Source organism: Zingiber officinale, chromosome 1A (assembly GCF_018446385.1).
Source record: "Zingiber officinale cultivar Zhangliang chromosome 1A, Zo_v1.1, whole genome shotgun sequence".
NCBI lineage: Eukaryota > Viridiplantae > Streptophyta > Magnoliopsida > Zingiberales > Zingiberaceae > Zingiber > Zingiber officinale.
Genome location: NC_055987.1, coordinates 6,661,609 through 6,668,207, shown reverse-complemented (window position 1 = coordinate 6,668,207; position 6,599 = coordinate 6,661,609). Strand labels below are relative to the sequence as shown.

Below are 6,599 nucleotides of genomic sequence, written 5' to 3'. Positions count from 1 at the left end.
TTTCATTCCGAGTCTTTTGCTCCGGCTCCGTTCGTCTCAGACCGAGTCTTCCGCTCGCTTAGGTGATCTCTGCCATCCGGAATAGGGCTCACCCGAACCCAACTTTCGGTCTTCTCGAGCAGGCTTCCGCTCAGGCTTCTCATCCCTCGGAATCGCTGCGTGCTTCCTTCTCGTCCGCCAGCATACTCATCCGCAGTCTTCATCCCTCGGTCGCACCCCGTGCCGACCTTCTCGCTAGCTGCGTATCTTGCTCCTCGAGCAGTCTTCCGCTCCGGCTTCTCGTCCTTCGGAACCACCGCACGCTTCCTTCTCGTCCGTCGGTGTACTCTTCCGCAGCGCTTCGTCCCTCGGACGCACCGCGTGCCGTCCTTCTCGCTAGCTGCGTCTTCCGCTCGACTACCTGTGCTCTTAAGCTCCTATACACTTAGACACAAGGTTCAAAACACACAAGGCCTAACTTAACTTGTTGATCACACCAAAACAATCTTGGCGTTCCAACAGTTAGTCCCCCTGCAAATCACAAGGATGTTTGTTTGGTCTTTTGGTTTCTTATTATACTATCTAAACTATGTTTTAGACTTGTTCTGGTTTTGCTCTATGGATATTGTATGGTGTTTCCATTATTTGTTGCTGGGGTTTTATTTGGATATGTTCCGCTACATGCCTGCCTGGACGATAGAAGAGGTGAGTTGATTTTGTTTGCATCGTGGTGATTTGAGTTTTATGGGTGTCGTTGAGTAGGAATATGATTTGAGTTTAATGAGTGTAATGGAGTAGGATATTTGGGACGATTTTCCTTATCATTGTTTTAGTTTGGTTTGTTTACTATTATACTGTGTGGTTGTCACTTTTATTTTATTATATGTTTCCGGCCGTGTTGGCCGTGTATGGATATGTTGTAGAAAGTGTCAGATTGTCACCCGTACATGGGAGATGCTGCCGAAATTTCCTCTGGTAGGGACTCCCCCGGGGCATGACAATTTATTTGGTATCAGAGCCTGGTTTCGGATGCTTGGTTTTCGTATTTTGGTTTTGCATGTTAATCTGATACCGATGTATTCGGTATCAGAGCACGGTTTGTGGGTTAAAACTGGGTACTTTCGGATTTGTACGGATTTCCGTTATGTTCATGTATCGGAACGGGATCCGAGGTTATGTATGGGGACTGGACAGCAACGGAACGTCTCCTGACGACAAATAGGTAAAAAGGTAATTTTATGATTTTTGTTACTTGTAGTAATATCTGAGTTATAACTTAACAGATATGAGGAGATCTACACGTGCATCTGCAATGAGACGTGGTGTTGGACGGCCACGTAAGAGGACTTTGGAATCTCTGGCAACGGACTTGCCAGAGATGCCTACTGGGTTGAGCCTGTCGGTCAGGGACAGACTCATGATACTACGGGTGCATCGGGCTCTCAGACTTCGGTGGCTTCGTTAGAGGTACCCACTTAAACATTATACACTGTATCACCCGTGGCAAACCCGGTACCTCCACCAGCAGAGCCTGCGGCGTACCCGACACCACCGCCACCTGGACCTATCGTGTACCCGACACCCGCACCCCAGTGCCTACAGTGTACCCAGCACTCACACCAGCGGTACCGGTTGCTCCATTTCTGGTACCACCACCTACCGTACCTCCAGCCGTGACCACTCATATCAATCCTGCAGTGCCACCAGTGGTATATGCTCCAGCTTATGCAGTAGCACCGAGAGTACCTCCCCTAGTCTATCCAGCGATACTGCTTGTACCACCAGCTCCAGGGATTCCGCCAGTTCTCGCATCGATCCCTATGTACCTCACTGATATTGTCGCGGCACGAGGCCGGATTCCAGCATTGGCAGAGTCGATGAAGAGTCAATTCACACTATTCCAAGGAGAGATTGATCCGAGTGTGGCCCAGTCCTGGGTTGAGACTATGGAGCGGACCTTCTTCTACATGACTTGCTCCGAGTGGGAGAAAGTAGAGCTGGCTGCTTTCCATTTACGGGATGAGGTCGACACCTAGTGGGATATGTAGCATTCCATCATAGGCGAGCAAAACATCACCTGGGCCAGATTCAGTGAGGATTTTGAGAGCCGCTACTTCCCATAGGCATATCAGATGACTCGTCGACAGGATTTTCTGAGTCTACGATAGAACAACCGCTCGGTGACAGAGTACAATGCTGAGTTTAATCGGTTGGCCAGATTTTATCCAGAACTTGTTGCTGAGGACAGTTCCCGTATGTATCAGTTTAATTCAGGGACTGGATGGATATCTGCAAGTAAAGCTTGCCGGTTTTGGGAACTCATCTTACATAGAGACACTGGACCGAGCCCTTATGATTGAGTCAGCTCACCAGAGAGTGTATCCGGACAAGAAAAGGAAGCAGACAGGTCAGACATCAGGACAGATCCAGCAGGCACAGGCGACCGGACAGAACACAGTGGTCGCAGTTGGCCAGGTCAGGGAACTTCTGGGGCATCTGGTTAGCCTCAGAAGTCAAGGCGGTCTTCATCAGGATGTTTCCGGCCTCCTCAGCAGACCCAGAAACAACCCGCCAGTGACATCCATTGCGCCCGATGTTGATCCAGAGAGCACACCACATCAGCCTGCACCCTGAGACAGTCAGTTTGCTATTATTGCAAACTGCCTGGGCGCATGAGCAGAGATTGTTCGTTGAAGGCTCAACATATTGCTTCCCGAGTTTCTAGTCATAGAGTTCAGCTCAGTTAGACAGGGACTCAGTGAGCTGGGCACAGAGTCTAAACTTCGCATCGCCAGCAGAGGATAACTCCCCCTGTAGAAGTCCTCGTAAGCTCCTCTGTCCCCTGATTTCTTCTTCACTTCGACCACTAAGATCGATGGTGTGAGCTCAAATATCTCCGCTGCAATCATCAATGGCCCGCTTTCACCTCCTCCTCTCGTGCCTTCTAAGCTCACTCGACAATCCTTTCTCCTCGCCGTGAAGCTTATCGCCTTAGAGATCTCCTCTAGCTTCGTTATGATCGTGGAAACAGGCTCCTGTGAGAGAAACCTGGTCTCGTCTCCCGTCTCCTCAAACAACCCCGAGAGGTCGAACCCCCTCGAGAAGGAAATGATATCGAACGCATTGAGAGTCGACGACCTCGACATCCGGGGCCTCTTCCTCTTCTGCTCCGATAGTACCGACGAGGCACAAGAGATAACGGAACAATCAGATTCGATTTCCCAAAGGGATGCCACATCGCCTTGGGCTCCATCATTGCACATTTGGGAATCGTCTTCTAGGGTATGTAATTGGTCGTCCTCCGTGTAAAATTGTACATGGCGGAAACCCTTTGAAACATCCCGTGTTCAACCCTTAAATTTTCTTTATAATATCGACTCACTAACCTTAAACTATGCAAATACTCGTAGAATAAACTCATCATAAGTCTCATTTTATAGAAGGTAAAGAACAACACCTCACATATGAGTCTAACAAAAAGAACAATAATGCTCAATATCTCCCAAGAACCCCAGAAAGGAGTAAGTTCAGCACTCCTAATGTCCGAACAGCGCCATGCGTCCATCCCGCCTCCTCGTCTACTCCGTCCGTAAGCCTTCCGTCGTATCCAGGGAGGCATCCTCACCTGTATGTAGGCATCATGAGTTTACGAACCAAGCAAGTTCAATTTATATGAAAAGAATGACTTCCATAAAGTAATAGGAATAACAACTAGCAGAGCCTATCATAACTTATAAGCAGTATGACGACAAAACGAAATGCAATACCATAAAAGGTCCTACATAGCTAAAAGGGGTGAGTATGTCACATATCCAGTAACCACAATTAGAGTCGATCAACAATCCCATGACCCTAGAGGTACCTCTTATAGAATATGTAGTCATATAGCCGAAGCTAATATATATAATTTATCAGTCAAGTTTGGATGGGCCCTCCCCGGAGCTCATCCCGGGTCACTCATCCCGTACTACTACCACATATGCTCATACTCATCCTATTCGCCACGTAAGAAAAGAAAACATAGTCTGTCCTCATTATTCTGTAATCAGTTAAACATGCCTATCTATTAATTTCATACTGTAATCATTTCTACGTTGAAGATAACAATGAAATCATGCATCCTCAAAAGAGAACGATAAAAAATGGAAGTTCAACTTTTAATCAATTAGCAAGACGCGAAAGGACTAATGAAAACTTGCTTCATGATAATGAGATAGAGTAGATCACAATCCTACAACAACTTTTCTAAGTTCCAAACCACATCAGAGTTAACTCCCAACGAATCAAAACCACATCAGAATTAACTCCCAACGAATCAAAATCATCCATATATCAAGACAAATCTCATTGAATTCTATGGTCATCAAATAAACACACAAACCAAAGTTGTACAATAACAAAAAGAATAAAACAAACAGGTACAAACCTCAACCTCTAAAAAACTTTAGCTATTAACTGATACAGATTATCAAGGATTAACTCCACCACAAAATTGTCCGAAACTTTCTTGCATCAAGAGAGAACATATTCAACCAAAACCTCTTTGAAGAACAAAAGCAGCTTCATCCCAAAACCCAACTACCCAGTACAGAAAATTCAATCAAAACTTGCGATAGATGAAGAGCAGAGTAAACAGTATTATCTACCCAAATCCGATAACAGAACAGAATAAGAAAACAAGGTGCAACATCAATGGATTAATAATCAACATCTAACATTACAAAAAGATCTTACGAGATGAAACCAATTAACACGGAAACACCCAAATCCACAGCAACCAGAATCGCAGGACATCACAGAATCTTCGATTCGATTCAAGAACATCAAGGAATACAACTGATTCGTATAAACCTATCAAATACCATGAATCCGAAACAACCGATCAAGGAATCTTTGAGCCGAAATCACACCACTGAAGTCTGTTCTAGACCAGAACCAACTCATGAGCACCCAAAATCCGAATCAGAAACCAGAACAGTGCAAGTCAAAATGCGATCATTCCGGAAAACTCGCATCACATTTCATTCAACCATTGAACATCTCATTCATGCATTTAGACGAATAGGTAAATCATAGGTACACAGAACACTAACACCACGGATCAACAACTAAAACGAACCCAATTCCATTCACAGTCAAACAGGTTTCGGGAACATACAATCGTCTACTACTAGTTTCCTAAACCTTACCTCACAGAAGCCATGCCTCATAAAAGAATACTTGCCTTCCCTTGCCTTATGCCACCGTCTGAAGTCTCTGCCCTAAGTTATTGCGCCAACGAGGATCCCTGTCTGGTTGTGAGGTCCTCCTTGGGAATCAGTTTTACGGGGCGTCGCTTGGTCGGAGCTCTAAGCACGGTGGGAAACTCCGTCGAAGCACCGAAGAAGCGTGGAGAGGAGAGCGACGATCTCGTGCGGGGAGTGAGGCGGAGGAAATCAGAAATAGGGCACATGCTTTATACTTAGGGTATTTAACAACTTAGGTTAATTAAGCTTATCAACTCATAACCTAGATGGGGCATCATATGTTTCCACTGAACTTCATTCATCTATCCCCTTGAAGAAAATTTTACCAGTTCAATTAAATTTTTGAAAATTTCCTAAAATTAGTTGAATATTTTATAAATTAATCCTTTACTTAGCACTTGTGTGATCTTAGACAGTTTCGTAAATAAATTCCTAAATTTCGCTCGGTCCTTACATCCTTCTTGAACCAATTATCCTCCATGATCTCCGAAATGGTGATCCGGGTTCGGGGATTGGTGTCCAGGAGGCGGTGGAGGAGCCGTTTGAGATCCGCCGAGAACCACCGCGGGCACCGCAAATCCCCTTTGTAGATCTTTCGGTATATGGACACAATGTTGCAATCGCAGAATAGGAGGCAGCCAGCGGTCAAGATGAAGAGGATGACGTCGTAGGACCAAATGTCGACCTTGGCGCCGTCGTAGCCCCTTCTCGAAAGCACTTCTGGAGCCACGTACGTTGGCGTGCCGCAGAAGGTGTGGAGTAGGCCATCCCCGCCGCTCCGCGACCGCGGAGAGCCCGAAGTCGGAGACCTTGAGGTCGCCATTCTCGTCGACGAGAAGGTTCTCTGGCTTCAAGTCCCGGTGGAAGACGCCGCGAGCGTGGCAAAAGGTGACGGCGGAGACGAGCTGCTAGAAGTATCGGCGGGCGACGTCCTCGCGGAGCCAGCCCTTGGAGACGCGGGAGAAAAGCTCCTCGCCACGGACGTACTCCATGACGAAGTAGATCTTGGTCTTGGTGGCCATGACCTCGAAGAGCTGAACGATGTAGGGATGTCGGATACGCCGGAGGATGGCGATCTCCCGCTTGATTTGGGATATGAGCCCCCACTTGACGATCTTCTCCTTGTCCAACGCCTTGATGGCCACGAGCTCGTCAGTGCGAACGTTGCGGGCGACGTAGACCTTGGCGAAGGTCCCGGCACCGAGAAGGTTCCCCACCTCGAAGCATCCTAGAAGCAGCTTCGGCTCTTTCTTCGCTCGCTTCTCCGCCCCGTTCCCTGACTTCACCGGCGCCGACGCTGCCATGGGAAATGCAACACTTAACGTAACCCTAAAATGGCACCTCCATGCGATCAAAGCCACAGAGAATGGAAGT

General features: G+C 47.1%; 1 pseudogene; it reads right to left on the bottom strand.

The window, feature by feature from the left end:
- Nucleotides 1–2,394: 2,394 nt before the first annotated feature.
- On the bottom strand, nucleotides 2,395–6,529 carry LOC121996244 (annotated as a pseudogene).
- Between the last annotated feature and the right edge of the window lie 70 nt (nucleotides 6,530–6,599).